The sequence below is a fragment of the Pithys albifrons genome, chromosome 1 (genome assembly GCF_047495875.1).
Source record: "Pithys albifrons albifrons isolate INPA30051 chromosome 1, PitAlb_v1, whole genome shotgun sequence".
Taxonomy (NCBI): Eukaryota; Metazoa; Chordata; class Aves; order Passeriformes; family Thamnophilidae; genus Pithys; species Pithys albifrons.
In genome coordinates, this window is record NC_092458.1 from 92,364,527 (window position 1) to 92,379,198 (window position 14,672).

At 43.1% G+C, this 14,672-nt stretch overlaps 1 protein-coding gene across 1 annotated transcript in view; it reads left to right on the forward strand.

Moving 5' to 3' along the window:
- The first annotated feature begins 1,474 nt into the window (after positions 1-1,474).
- Positions 1,475-14,672, forward strand: part of ZBTB20 (zinc finger and BTB domain containing 20) — a 511,236-nt gene continuing 498,038 nt past the window's right edge. The window contains exon 1 of the mRNA XM_071560531.1: positions 1,475-1,529. The gene's annotated coding sequence lies outside the window, so the exon portion shown is untranslated. The remainder of the gene's footprint in view (positions 1,530-14,672) is intronic.

Sequence of the window (14,672 nt, forward strand, 5' to 3'; positions counted from 1 at the left end):
ATAAGGGTGATAACTTCACACTGTGTGATCCATGCAAAGGCAAGGACAGAGACCAGCAAACATAACCAACCTCTAGGATGAGGGCATCGGAGAACTGTTATCTTGGATCACATACAAGTAGTGATCAGGGAAAAAAAGGAAATAGGAAGCTCAGGGTTCTTCAAAGGATTGATAACCACCAAATCTCAGCTACTCTGGTTTACAGAAAGGAAAAGGAAGTATGGTAAGAGATTATTTTGGATAAAGTGCGAGTTTTATTTGACCTGAAATAAAGAAGCAGCATTCAGAAAGTGGAAGGTAGGTCAGATAGGACAGAGTTCTGGGAGAACAGCACAAGCATGAGTGGTTACAACCAGAAACGGTGGCAGAAAAAAAATGGAACACAACCCGCAAAAAGCAAAGAGGTGTTAAGGACAGTTAAAATCTCTATGAGTATAGTAATGGTTTGGCAACTGAGCAAGGTCTTCGCCCTTTTGATGGGAAAGGATAGAGACTGGCACAGCCCAGTGCCCTCAGGTCCCTTCTGGAGGAAGGAGCGGCTCTGGGGGCCGAGACCACCCGTGGTCTCCTCGCTCTGGGCTCGGCTGCACACCCGACACTTGGCTCCACACACACCTGTCCGCTCTGTATCGGGGTCTCCCACGGACAAGACCCCAGGGCCAGGGCAGGGTCTGAGTCACTCCCAGGAAAAGGCCTTCCCAGGATGAGCGGCCGAGACCCGGCTCGGGCAGGCTGCGAGGCGCGCGCTCTGCCGCGGCTCCTGCCCCCGAGGAAGGAAATGATGATGTGTCCCTTCCTCCCACCCGCGGGACGGGCGGCCATGCCCCCCCCGGCTCCTTCCCTGTCCCTGTCACTGCCCCTGTTCCCATTCCAATCTCCAATCCCACCCCCGTCACCCCCGGGGGGACCCCCCGCGCGCTTCGGGTGGGGGACACCGCCCCATTGGCTCAGCGCTGCCCGTCCGCCGCTCTATCATTGGCCCCCGGCCCCCGCGGCCCCGCCCCTCTCCCTCTCTCCCATTGGCCGGTTGCTCGAGCGCGGCCCCGCCCCGGCCCCGCCCCTTGAGGGGTCATTTAAGTTCATGGTGGGAAATAAATAAATAAATAACGGGGGGGGGGGGGGGGGGGGGGAGAGGGGCGGGGGCAGCGCAACCGAACCTGCTGCCTGCCCGCGGAGACCAATCGGCACGCGGGCGCCGAGGGGAGGGACATCGCGTCGCAGCCAATCAGAGTCCGCAAGCGGCGAAGGCGGGCGCTGGCCTTCCAAAGTTTAGCCAATGAAAGGCGCCTCCTGTTTGACGGACTTTTGCGCCTTTCAATAGGAGGGGCGCGTAGCGGGTCGCTGTCGCCTATGGAGAATTAATGCGGGGCGGGGCCGGCCCGTGAGTGGCGTCCCCGCGGGCCAATGGGCGCGGGTCGGCGGCGCGCGCGGCCGGCGGCCAATGAGGGGCCCCCTCGGGGTGCGCGCGGCCGCCTCCGAAAGTGCCGCGAGCCGGCGGCGCGCGCGGGGGGCGCGGGAAGATGAGAGAGGTACCGGCGCTTCCGGGGTCAGCGCGCGGGCGGGGCGGGGCCAGGGGAGGGGCACGCCCACGGGGCGGGGCCGGAGTGGCGGGAGAGGGGACGGGGATGCGGGAAGGGGATGCGGGAGTGGGGGGCGAGCGGTGCCGATAGTGCCGGGAAGGGAAGAGGAACGCGGCTCCCGGAGGGAAAGGGAGCTCGTGTGGCGGGACGCCGGGGCAGCCGCACCCGCCGCCTCCCGGAGTTTTTTCACCGTCCCAAAAAAAACTTTGGGATCCGGCGGGGGCCGCTCCCCCCGAGGGCGCGCGCGGCCGGAGAGGGAAGAGTTGGCACCGACATTCCCCCGGCTTATCCCACCCCCCCTCCCGCGCCGCTCCTCCTCCTCCTCCTCTTCCAGCTGCGCCGCTGGGAAAAGTTGGCGGCGCCCCTTCGTAAGCGAGAGCCGGGAAGGGGACAGAGATCCCGGGGCCGCCTCGTCGCGTCCTGTGCCATGGGATCCGTGTGCCACGGGATCCGTGCGCTCCGGGACCACCCTGCTCGGGCAGGGAGGCGGGAGCAGAGGACCCGCCGCTGTCCCTTCCATCCTGATCCCCTCTGTGCTTCTCGGAGCGCCGGTCGGGGCGATCCCCCGGGCTGGAGGCGGCGCGGCTGCCGCTGCCCGGGATGCCCCGGGGCTGGGCAGGAGCTGCTCGTCCTCCCGCACCGCCGAGCTCAGCTGCTCGTTATACGCATATATTTTTCCTGTCCCCGAGGGCTCGCGGAGCACAGAAGCTGTTCCCGCTGCTCCTGCCGAGGCTCTGGCAGGTCCCACCCGAGCGGGAGTCCCAAAGCAGCGCCGGGCATTCCATCGCCCGTGGCAGCGCGGCAGGACTCGCTCCCGGGATTCTCCAGCCCTGCCGCCAGGGCAGGGCCAGCGGGGGGACATCGGGGCGCGGAGCTTTGCTGGGCGAGGGCAAGCGCTCTGCCGGCCGCATTCCCAGGCTGTGCCCCTTTCCCTGCGGAGTCAGTCGGTGTTTCCCAGGTTAAAAGCCCTCCCGTCAGCCCTGCACCCTCTTTGCTGGACGGCTAAAGGAGAGCTGTAAGAAAGTAAAGAGTCTCTGTCTAGTAAAGCAAAGTGATGTGCAAACCCCGAAGCTGGGCTCTCCGAACACGGTAATTCTTTGGGAGGGAACAGTATCGCCATAAAACCTGTTGTTGTCTTCCGCTACTGTGTCACAGCCCTGACATCCCAGCGCCTTCCCCGGTCTTTCTGAGTGCCTGGGATGGCCTCTCCACCTAGAAATGATGTCTTTGGAATTCACGGGGCTAAGGTTGTAGAAATGCAGACTCATTTAGCGTGCGTGAATCTTTGCAAGGAAGGGTAGCTCAGGATAAAAATAAATCTATGACAGGAAAGTACTGTTATCCTTCTGTTAAGGAAAGTACTGTTATCCTGTTACGCTCTCAAACACATACACAGAAACGCACCCTCAGAGGCGAGAGCTCTTTCAGCAGCAGGGCTGTCCTCACGGGATGCAGTGAGTACACAGTATTAGAGCTGATTGGGAGGATCCTTCCCATCCCAGTGGAAAATGTGGTATTTGAGAAGTTGCAGTTTTCTGCAGGAAAGTTCCAGTTTTACTGGGAAAAAAAAAAGGTTAGATTTTTCTGACCAGAAAATTAAAGTGATGGTTCATGGCTACCTGCCTTGAAGAATTCTGTCAATTCTCCTTTCTGCTTACAAGGAGAAAACACAGTTAACAAAATCTTCCTCAGAGAGACTTCCACCTTTTTATTTTTGTTTTTCTCCCCTTTCCCCCTCTTTAAAGGAAGTCCTCAGAATTTTTATTCCACAAAGGATGTGAGAGCTTTGCTTCTTACCCTGAAACAGAATTGAACATTTTTGCATATGAAAATTCCAGTACTTGGCCAGCCCGATTCAGAACTTCTGGAAACTTGGGGCAGATCTTTGGCTTGTACAAACTGGCTAGTTCCATTGTGTTTAGTTCACAGAGGATTTGGCCCTAGTTAATTAATGGTTCACCCGAGGTCATGCAGAGAGTTGATTTTTAAAGCTGGAGTCTGAATCCAGAGCTGTTATTATTCAATCCTGTTGTATATCTTGGAGTTTACTGCACAACATTATATTTTTCTTAGACAAGCTGGATTAGTAAGAACCAGACTCTGTGAGGCTCTGATTGCAACTTTTCTTAAAAATCATGTTCTGAGAAATCTATTCAATTGTGATCTTACTAGAAAAGAGAATAAATATGTTGTAATTAGTGCATAGGTGACACTGACTACCGAGGGAGAGAGAGGCCTGAAAAACTGCTTTTGTTATTTAAACCTTTCTTTCAAAGTACAAAAGCATTTGATTGGCACTTCACTGATTTAATAGTCCATTTGTAATGCAGGAAGAACATTACAGAAAATTTTAGCATTATTTTAAATCTCATCATTTAATCTGTAGGTGTTTTTTAAAAATCCTCATTTCTAGGAGAAGAAAACTTTCTGATAGCATGTGGAATCTGTGACTAGTCTGCTGTCAAAGGTATGAATACCTTGCGTTTTCCAAACTGAAATGGTTTGTGGGTCTTAAAATGTATCTTGTTTGTTGTGCTAGCACTAAAATAAAATAAAATAAAAATCCTTCCGGCTGAAGATATCATGGTTGCTACTATATTACTACATTAGGAATGGAATCCTAAGCCATCTGCTTTAAAATCAGGGTTGCCAGCATTCAGACCAAAGAGGAGAACAATCCAGATCTGAGGTGGCAGCAGTAGAAGATGTAGAAAATACCAGCTAGCTCATACAGTCATCTGAATTTACAGAGGTGGTCTTTCACTTGCTTAAAGATGCTTTGTGAAGGTTGAATTATTTTCTGTTTTACACGTAGGAAAGATACAAAGGCAAGAAATCGAAATAGACTGGCTGCACACACCCTTTTCCCCCCACCCCCATGTTTCTAATTTTCGGAGGAAAATAAGATTTTCATAAAGTTCATAAATGCTTGTCTCTGCCATCCAAATGTTTGGGGAGTGGCTTTGTTGCTAAAATATTGTGTACTAGAAAGACCCTGAATTAAACAGCGTGGAAATGACTATCCAATGTCAACAGTCAGTGACAGAGTTTCAACAGACCTTCTGCCTCCCAGGCCACAGCTGCACCTATTGGCTTCATTGTCCCATCCCTCCTACGCACTTGCATGCCTGGCATTGTTTTGGAAATACAGCAGAAACTTGATAATTCAAACTGATGACTCGGAGAGTCACTTGTGGAATTAATTTATTGGGTAAATGAATGACTAGGTACGCAGGCAGATTAAAAATAAAAAAGATGGCGTGTCATAGTATATGATTTGTTCTGTTACCTCAAACGGTGTGATTTATTTGTCACTGCATTAATTTAGTATCCTGGAAAATGTTTTGTTCAAAATTTCATAAATGAAGCCTTAAAAAAAATCCCAGCATGGCTCTGTCCTTGTTATGGAAATCTGTGAGGGGAATTGGGTTTTCAGCTCTTCAATGAGGAGTTATAATTTGGATTAGAAATTAATCCATAGCACCTATTTTATGGCACAGGATTTATAACATGCCTCAGAGGTTAAACCATAGCCTTAGTATACTGATCTGTGCTGGAGGCTTATTTGATTTCGGCAGGGCTGCCTGCCTAAGACAAATAGGATTTGATCCTTGCTGGCTAACCTTGGTCAAATTCCAGGCGGCCCTCAAGACTTACTATTTCCATCTTGTATTAGAAAATAAGTGTGTTCTTTCTGTTTATTTTTCACAGGGGCTTGGTATTGTTCAGTATAGTTTGTCATGTGAAGCTGTAAATCCCTTCAAGCGAGGTGGAATTTTAGATTTGCAAACTGTTCCCAAATGATCTCCTGTGTATCCTGAAGGAAAAGTCTGTCCTCTAGCCAAGTATGGACAGAACTTATCAAGTTTAGCTCATTAAGATTCCAGAGTGACTGTAGATATTAATGTAGAAGATGCTATGGGGAAAAATAATTATTTTTAATTTGCTCAAAGTACCAGATTAATGTTAAGTAAGCAGAATTCATCTGTAATTGCCCAAGAAATCTTACCAGCAGTTTAAGCTCTCTGAAGAGCTATTGCAGAAAGTGTGCACAAATCATTACAGTATTGACAAACAACCAGAAAAAAATAGTGTCTCAAATTGGTAGTTTTTAGTAAACTTTGCTTGTTTGCCCTTACATAGGCATGCTGACCTTTAATCTTGGGTATCAGAGCAACTCAAGCAAATCAAAATTCAGTTCTTTAATTTTCAGGTATACGCTGAGATGAATCATTGGGTATTTCTGAAGTAGAAAATAGTTGCCATTGACTGGTTTTCACAACCAGAGGTGATTTTGAAAGGTCCATGTTGCTTTATGAAGTTCTATGTTTGTGGCCTGAGCAGGGTGAGCAGAAAAAGAATAGATCTGGGGGTGTAGATTATTTTGTGCTTACTGATATCAGTGAATCTTGGATTCTGCTCTGATTTTCCCAGATTCTCGTGAAAGATGCCTCTAGGAGTACCAAAACAAAGCATTTTGTTATCAAATTTTCTCATAACGGAAAGTTCTAATTCTGGTACTGTAACTACTTAAGTCAAAGAAATAATTACTCCTTCATCATTCGTTATTTTTTAATGCACTATGAGGTCCAACTCAGTTATTGGTTCTTATATTTTCATGAAAGCATGCTGAAGGTTTAGTACTTATTTACTGGTTTAGGTTCCTGGCTTAAGACTTGGGCCTCATGAAGCTCTCTGCTCTGCCACAAATAGCATATTTGACTTTAGGGAAAATTGCTCAGTCTTTGTTTCCTATCTGTATGACAAGGGTAATACCATGTGCTGTCATCACAAATATTTGCAAAGGTATGTACACGGAGAATTCCAAAATGCTGCCATCAGGTTTATAAATAAGACCTCAAGTAATAATTTCAGATGGTAAGTGCCAATTTTTCCATTGACTGTTGGGTTTGACAATAAATGCCAATGTCAGTAGTTTTATAAACTTTGGTGTAGTTATTCTGGGTTTGCATCAGAAAACAGAAGGTGGCTTAGACATGAATTTCCTCTTTGAAATAACTGAAGTGACATCAGTGGAATTATACAGGAATGATTTTGGCATTGATACTGCTGAAAAACATAGTGCTCTATGAGTGCTTTGGCCTCATACAAAGTGAGCTGTATGAGTAGTACAGGAGTTCAAAACTTCTTTGGAATTGTAGTCTCCTCATTACCATTTTAAGTTTTGAAGTACTGTAGCTAGCAAGTAGTGTTTCTGGGAGAACTGATGGGACTCAAAAATGTGCACGTCTCACACCCAGTACTAATTGTACACACAAATGACTTAACTTCCCATACGGCCTTTAGCACAGCCATTTGACTAAAGCTTAAAAACATAAAAGTTTTAAAGCATTTTTCTAACAAACTCCAGTCAGACATCTAGGCTGCTTTTCTTATACGTAACACTTTCTATTTCCAGACACTGTAAATATTGGCCTTCAGAAAAGCTTTGTGCAGTGTTTACCCACATCACTTTATGGAAGATGAAGAAGAAGAAAATACCCACGGTTTCCAAAACTGGAGTTTTTAACTTCTTGTACTTTTGGATGCACCCTCTGAGATCCTGAGGCTTTATTTCCACCAGCAGCATTACTAGTTCTGTACACTTCTCTCTCCCACTGGTGCTGGAAGTTATAAGTTGCAGTCATTAAGCATAATGGTAGATATTGAACACTGTCAAACACATAGAAGTTGCAGCTTTTACGTGTAGTGAAACCAGGGCAAAGTTCTTTGAAACAGATTGGAAGTGCCTGAAGGTTGGGCCTCTAGAAAAGTTGTCATTCTTCAGTATTTTTAAGTGTAGCAGAATGAAATTGGGGATTGAAATGGCAGGTGCTGCTGTTCTTCTGTTAAAAGCAGCAGTATCTGTTTTGTTAAGCAATTTTCTGTTTCATAGCTGTAAATACATAAAATCTTTGTGCTATTTATGTGGAGTTTAAATGTTGGGTCAAATTGGTCTACAAAACAATTTTGTAGGACTTCTCCCCCATTGTAGCGTATGAATAACACCCACAGAACTCAATGCAAGGGTTTTTTTATCGTGTGGCTGAAAAGAAGGGCCCCTATTTATAGCATTCAAACGTTGGCAGGTGCAAGACTGGTGAGAAACTTCAGTCTCACACATACAAACTAGTTGTTTAGGAGAGTCTTCTGCATGGTGGTAGCTGCTCTTAGCTGGGCCGCGAGAATCAACAGTGTTGCTCAGTGGCTGTCGTCTTGTTGAGATCAATCAGCTTGTATTTCCAGGAGGGTGTGTAACCAAGAAGGGCCTGATGGTGCTGATTGCAGTAATATACTTAGCTATGGCAGCTTTAGCTATTATTTATAGAAGTGCTAATTATATCAATAGAAATAGCAATATTAATACTGTTAAGTGTCAGAATCCACGCTTGACAGCATGAACTAAACACAGCTACTGTGAAACAAAGCAGCCAGCTTGTCTCCCTTGTCAAACCACCAATATGCATTTCAGGAAGAGTACACACCCACCTTAATTGCTTGGGGTCTCACCATTTTTGCTCATCTTGTTATATCACTATCATTTCAAGCTGAAAACTCACAAGACCGGCTGTTCCCATGAAGCGTAGACTGTATTCAAAGTCAGTCTGGAAAACTCAAACTGTGACTGAAAGTATAACAGTGGATTCCAGTTAAAAGCTGTCATCCTATAATGTTGGAAACCGCAAAGTGTCTCAAAGTTCAGCATCTGACCCAAACTTTTTTTTTTTTTAGTTTGTATTCTACCACTTCTTGTTTACAAAATAGTTGGTGAGGACTCACGTAGACTTCAGTACCCACAGTTACCTTCAGACTGCATTACAGCCAGCCTAATTGGCATCTTTAAAAGGGCAGAAATCGTACTACCAAAAAATAAACAAAACTAAAAGAAAACAAGAACATGTTGAGACTTATTGTGTGTCTGCTTTTTTAACATTTAAAGTGTGCTTGATTTCCTGTCACAGCTCTTGTTACATCTGCCTACCTCTTGTGACAGTGTTTTAGACTGACTTCCCACAGGAGCTTACAAATCAAGCAGGTTAATGTCTTCATTAAAACTGAATAACAGTTTACTTTGGGAAAAAACATACTAAATATTTCAGGATATTGAACACCAAACTACTATTAAGCTTTAACTAATGCATTTACTTTGCTGACACTTGCTCTCCGATGGGACGTGTATCTCAAGTTAATGTCACTTGAAGTGGTGCTTAAGACTTCATGAGGAAGTGTTTCCAACCCCTTCTAGATGATTTTACTCTAATTCTATCACTCTGTACTTGAGAAAAAGTTTTAAATAAGTTATTTCAGCAACTTGCTATCCTTATTTTGGAAATGTACTGGGTATAAATGTCTCCTTCTGAGTTTTAAATAATCCTTTCTGTGTCCTAGATACATGTGGTACAGTGTGTGAAGAGAGTGGCAGGCTGTTGGCCTCTGGACATACAGTAAGTGTCCTTAGCATGCTTTGCCTTTGGGAGGGAAACACAAGATGCTGCAAACAGAAAAGTTTTGAGGTTTGACACCCATGACTGTGAACCTACCTTAAGACGTGACTGATTTAGTGAATCAGGAGAACAGAAACGGAGGCACATGGCCAGTAGGTCGAGGTTTCTCTATTGGCAAGTGGTGGTGCTCTGCGTGGGCTGCTGTGCCTGCAGGACTGTAGGCTCGTGTCCTTCTCACTCTGTGCAGAATCTGTTAGCAACGATGCCATGTGGGACACAGGGGCATCCCATCAGTAATAGGAATGGGGTTTGTTTGGGTTTCTTTTGTTCATGTTGCACTGCAAATTCTGTTGGTGAATTTGCTTTATCAGCTCTTTTGTTTTTGTTGGGATTTTTTTTTTTGACCTCTTCATTTGGCAATCCTACGGTTTACTTATCTATTATCAGAGCCATGTCAGACTGTGATGCGTCATTCTTTCTGGATCCGACTGCAGCAGCATCCCAGTTCATGATGCAATCAAACAACATTCCTCCCCTGGCAGCTTTAGACCAATACTTTTGAAGTTTGTTAATGTATCCAGAATCAAAGCCAGCTTCAGTTCCACGCTGTAAGATACGGATACTTCGTGGTAACTTTTCCCATCGTTGGTCTGTAGTAATCCTGGAACTCTTCCAACATCTCTTCAAACTCTGTGAACAGGTGATCTGTGAGTAAATCTCCCTGAGGAGTTACAAACTTTCTTAAATTATTTACATGTACTGTAGGAGTTCTGTCTTGCATTGCATACTGGACTGATTGCATAGATGATACAAACTGAATGATGCAGAAAGAAATGGAGGATGTGCCTAGCACATAAAGATATGTGTTAGTCTTATGAATATATTATATAAAAAATAATTCCTACTATAATGCTGCTGGTTGTAGCTGTGTTAACTTAAGGAAAAAGAATTGCCCACAAAACCTAGGATCTTGGTTATAGCTATAAAGAGATCATTGAGAAAGATGAATGGCTTAGAAAATAATTTATGCAACAGGACAAAAATAAAAAGCCTAGTTTAACTACTAGTGGGTATCTGAAAGACGTCATTGCTCAGTGGTGGTGCTCTGGAATATAATGAGCACTAGGCTCATCTCATTTGGCAAACATGGTAATTCCTGGTAGGACAGTAGATAATTAATGAGTGCACGTGGAATCGGAATTGGTTTTTATTTTTACTCATGGTCACAATGCGTTTAAGTTCAGTATAGTTGGAAAAAATAATTATTAGTTTTATTGGAATAATTCTGTGAGGCACTCCACTTTTTGAATAAACACGTCAGATCAATATTTTCTTGAATTTACTTATCATTCACATTTATTCAGTATATTGTTATTCACTACCTTTAAGTGGTTCCACGTGTCACGTTTTTGGGAAATTTACATTTGTCATTTGAAAATAAAAATTGTCTTGCCTAGTCCTGACTTGCAAGATAAATAAGACAGATCTGTTTTTATTACTACAGTGGATGAGTACCTGTACTGTTGTGGTGAAAATGCATACTCGGGCTCATGATAAATATTCTGAAAGCCCTTGTGGACATTTGTTAAGGTTTGCTTTTTGTTCCAGTAAAACGTAACATTTTGGTCAAAGGGTGTTGACTTAAATGGAACAGGTTGGTTTAAAGTGAACTTACCGAAAAAACCAAGGACTGAGATGAAAAGTTAATAACCTTAGTGCCACGTAGGAGACATTTCTCCAATCTTGCTGTCCATTTCTCCAGTCCTGCACCTGTTTTGTGGATGCCATTTGCTTGGGCTGGTAATCTGGTGCTTTTTACCAAAGCAGTACTGCTCCTGAAGCACGATAACCTGCACTTGCTATGATAAGAATTCTAACTCCAGATTCCCAATTAATATTTGCACCTGTGTATTCTAACAGAAACTAGGGAATCCCAGATGAGATCAGTGCCCCATCCAGTGATGCTGGATCTTTTCCATACTGTAAAACTGAGGTGCTGCCTTGGGAAGCTGGTGGTTAATAAGACAAGTCAGGAGAAAGGTGATGGAAACAAATGTTAGAATTTCCACTGTTGTGTTTGCAGACCAAGGCACAGAATAAAATTAGGTGACTTGATCAGGATAATCCAGGGAAAGGAAATAGAGGTTTTCAGAGGCAACTAACTCCCACTAAAGCAAGTATGGGAGTGATGTGCCAACCTGCCATTTGTGTCTTTGAAAATTTCCCCAGGGAGTCTATTGTAGAGCCAAGCATTGAACTCTGATCTTCAGTTCCCCACCAGACAATCGCTCCTTTCTGCTTTAAGAGTTTTTAATTGAAAAATACCATTTGAACAGTGTCTGTAAAGAATTACTTTTCCTCAGAACCTCCAAAAGAAAAGCAAAATGATGTGCTGCAGCAATAAATTAACCAATGATTGAAATAAAACCCACAGTCTTGTTATGAAAACCAGAACTGGTGGGTAAATACTGTGAATTTATGACACCACTGGAAAAAAAAATCCACTCTGGTAAATGTTAATGCTTTTAAAACTAAAGATTTTTGGTTTAAATACTAACTATTCAGATCTCTTCTAAACAGACTTTACATGCAAAAGCTATAAATTGTCAAAAAAAAAAAACTAAGCAGAAGTTCATCCCTTGCTTTTCTGCAGGCACTATTTATATCTATGTCGGTGTTTGTTTCAGAGAAGAGGACAAAACTGAAGTCCACATGACCCTATCTTACCGTCCCTGAATAGCAGTAACAGTTTTCCTTTTATATAGAGTTGTACGTATATTAACTCACATTCTCATCACTTCGTGAGGAGGTGACTCCCTTCCTACTTTGCAGTTTGGGAAACACTGGCAGAACTCAAGGTTGTACAACTCCAGAGAAATTGTGAGAGTCAAATTACGCTGCTGGAGTGACCCATGTTCAGGCCACTCCAACACGTCCCCTAATAATATTTTACAAGCCTGAGCCATCTGTGTGTGATGAGATCAGAAGTAAGGAAGTCTGTAGTTGCCAAGAGGATTTTAGCAAGCAGAACTGTACAACTACAAAGAAATCCTACAGCATCAACAAAGGAAGCTCAGAGAGATATTCACACTGAGCTCTTTTTGACTCTTTTAATTGAGGACTGTTTGTTCTTGTAAAATTTTAAGGGTTTGTTCTTCTTCTTGCACACCTAATTGTTATTGACCATATTGTAAGCTTTGCATACATTATTAGGAGTCTCCCCAAATGGCTTATCTCATATTTTGCAAAATCAAGAAGATACTATTTCTTCTGTGTCTCTCTGTGTACTTGTAGGGGTAGCCAACCCCCACATCTTGGCTGCATCCCAGTGGTTTGCCCTTCTTCCCCTCACAAACACCACACACATGCTCAGAAGTACCCCAAACAAGAAACTTCCCAAGCATTCTCTGCCTACTCCTGATCCATGGACTTCTTGCAATGCATGGACCTCAGAGTAATGAGATGGGTTATGACTTATGTCTTCCTTGTTTTATTTGGTGTAAAATGAACTTCACAAAACCAAATAAATACAAGGCATAGGCCTTTCAAAAGCTCTCAGCATCAGTCTCACTGTTCTGCTTTTGAAAACAATCAGGACTGAACTTGACCAGAGGGGGAATAAAGTCCATACTGGGCATTTTCAACACTTCCCAGTCATAACTTCTCCCCAGAGAACTTATAATTTTACAAAAGGAATGAATCAATTAATACTGAAGTTGATCAATGGATATGAATCTTAAGCTCTAAAGAGCAGCTCTGATTCTGGAACAGAAAGTCCCTTGAGCTGCTCTTTTGGTTACTATGGGTTAAGTTCTATTAGGCTTTTCTCCCAGTTTGTTTTATTAGAAAATGGTATTTATTTGGCTGTGGTATGCTACCTAAAATTGTTATAATTTGTTTCTTTATTTCCATAAACATTTCTGTGTTTATTTTGGAAGAGTGGTTACTTAAGAAAAAAGAAAACCAAAGTAAGCTTAAAAATATATTGCTTGTCTCCCATATCTGTATATAATTTCCCTATATCACCATAAAAAAAAAAGACAAAAAGAGAGGGAATAGAGACACTAGAATCTATTTTCAGGATGGCATATCAGACCACACGCACTTATGGGGTAGAATAGATTTGTTATTTTGGGCAGTACTGTGGAACTTATGAGAAGCTTTCTTTTTTTATACAAAGTTAGTTCAGAGTAGATTAAAGTTTATTTCAAACTCAGCATATTTGACCTCAAGCATCATAAGAGTCATGTAGAATTGGCTCATGCTATTAAATTCCTACAGCGAACTCCATAATAATGATTAATTTCTTTCATAAACTCTCTTCATAATTAATACAGGTTTCATTGTGGGCACTGCTATTCTCATATTGATTATCTCTACAATTTAGATTGGACTTGTAAAATGATGTCTTTGTTTACTCTGATGGCCAGACATTTATTTTACTTGGATAACTCTCATCATTTGCAAACTGAACTGGGGATATTGCAGCCATAGAAAGTACAAATATTCAGACCTGTTTCATGCAAGAGCAAGGATAATTTTTTGGCACCTGAGATTAATAATACTTTGGTGTTCTCTGATGCTTCTCATCTGAGAATCTGAGTTCTTTATGAACAATTAATTAAGCTTTTAATACACCCTTCTGAAATAAGGAAGCATTAGTAGCCTCTTGCACTGATGGATAAACTCATATTTAGAGATGTTGACTAGTTCAAGTCACCTGCCAAATTGTCCACATTCAAGTTGAATATAACCAAAACTTGCTGATTACCAATCTTGTTCTTCAGCTGTGAGGAGTTTCTTTCACATGCCATGATAATTTTTTGACATGGCATAGTTCTTTTTGGCAAAATTTGCATTTTAAAAAATTATAATGGCTGGGTATGGTTTAGCTGCTTGAACAAGTTTGGACATTTCTTGTTACTTGTTTCTTTTCAAAAATAATTTAATTTTATTTCTAGGAGTCTTTCATAAGCTACAGTTAAATCAATAAACTAATAAGACTCTAATAATCCCTTGTAAAAAGGAAAAACAAAACCATAAAGTGACTTTCACAATTCAGGCAGACTTCAGGAGAAGCAGCTTTAATGAGAAAAGCACAAAATAATGAATCATGAGATGGAGATTGGAGTGGATTGAAGGTAAAGAGCCACAAACCAGATTTTGCAACATTACTCTGTACCCTTTATACAATGTTATGCAACAGGTGAACCCTTCTCTTGGTCAGCCTTGTGTACATTAACAATGTAATTCCACCTTACTGCAATATCAAAGTAAACCCTTCTTATACAGCTGAGAGATCTCAGGGACAGGGACAGTATATTTTGGTTAGTTCTGTTGCCCAGACTGTGATGGGTCCCATGAACTCTCCTTGTTTTCTTAACTTCAAAGGTGCCGGGGAAGTTGCAGTGACAGGCAGAAGGTAATCTTTGGAAAGCCTTGGAGACAAACAGAAATGCCATGTTTTGAGCTCAGTTCAGCCATCCTGCTGTTGCCAAACCTACAAGCGGGGAGGGGGAAATGTGGATGTAAAAAGCAGCACGTATATCCATATTAATGCTTGCAGTACAACATCCCCCATGCCTGAGGACAGTAAGTGCAACTGAGGACAGAGTGAGGTTTACAAGAGTACCTCACATGTTGAGAT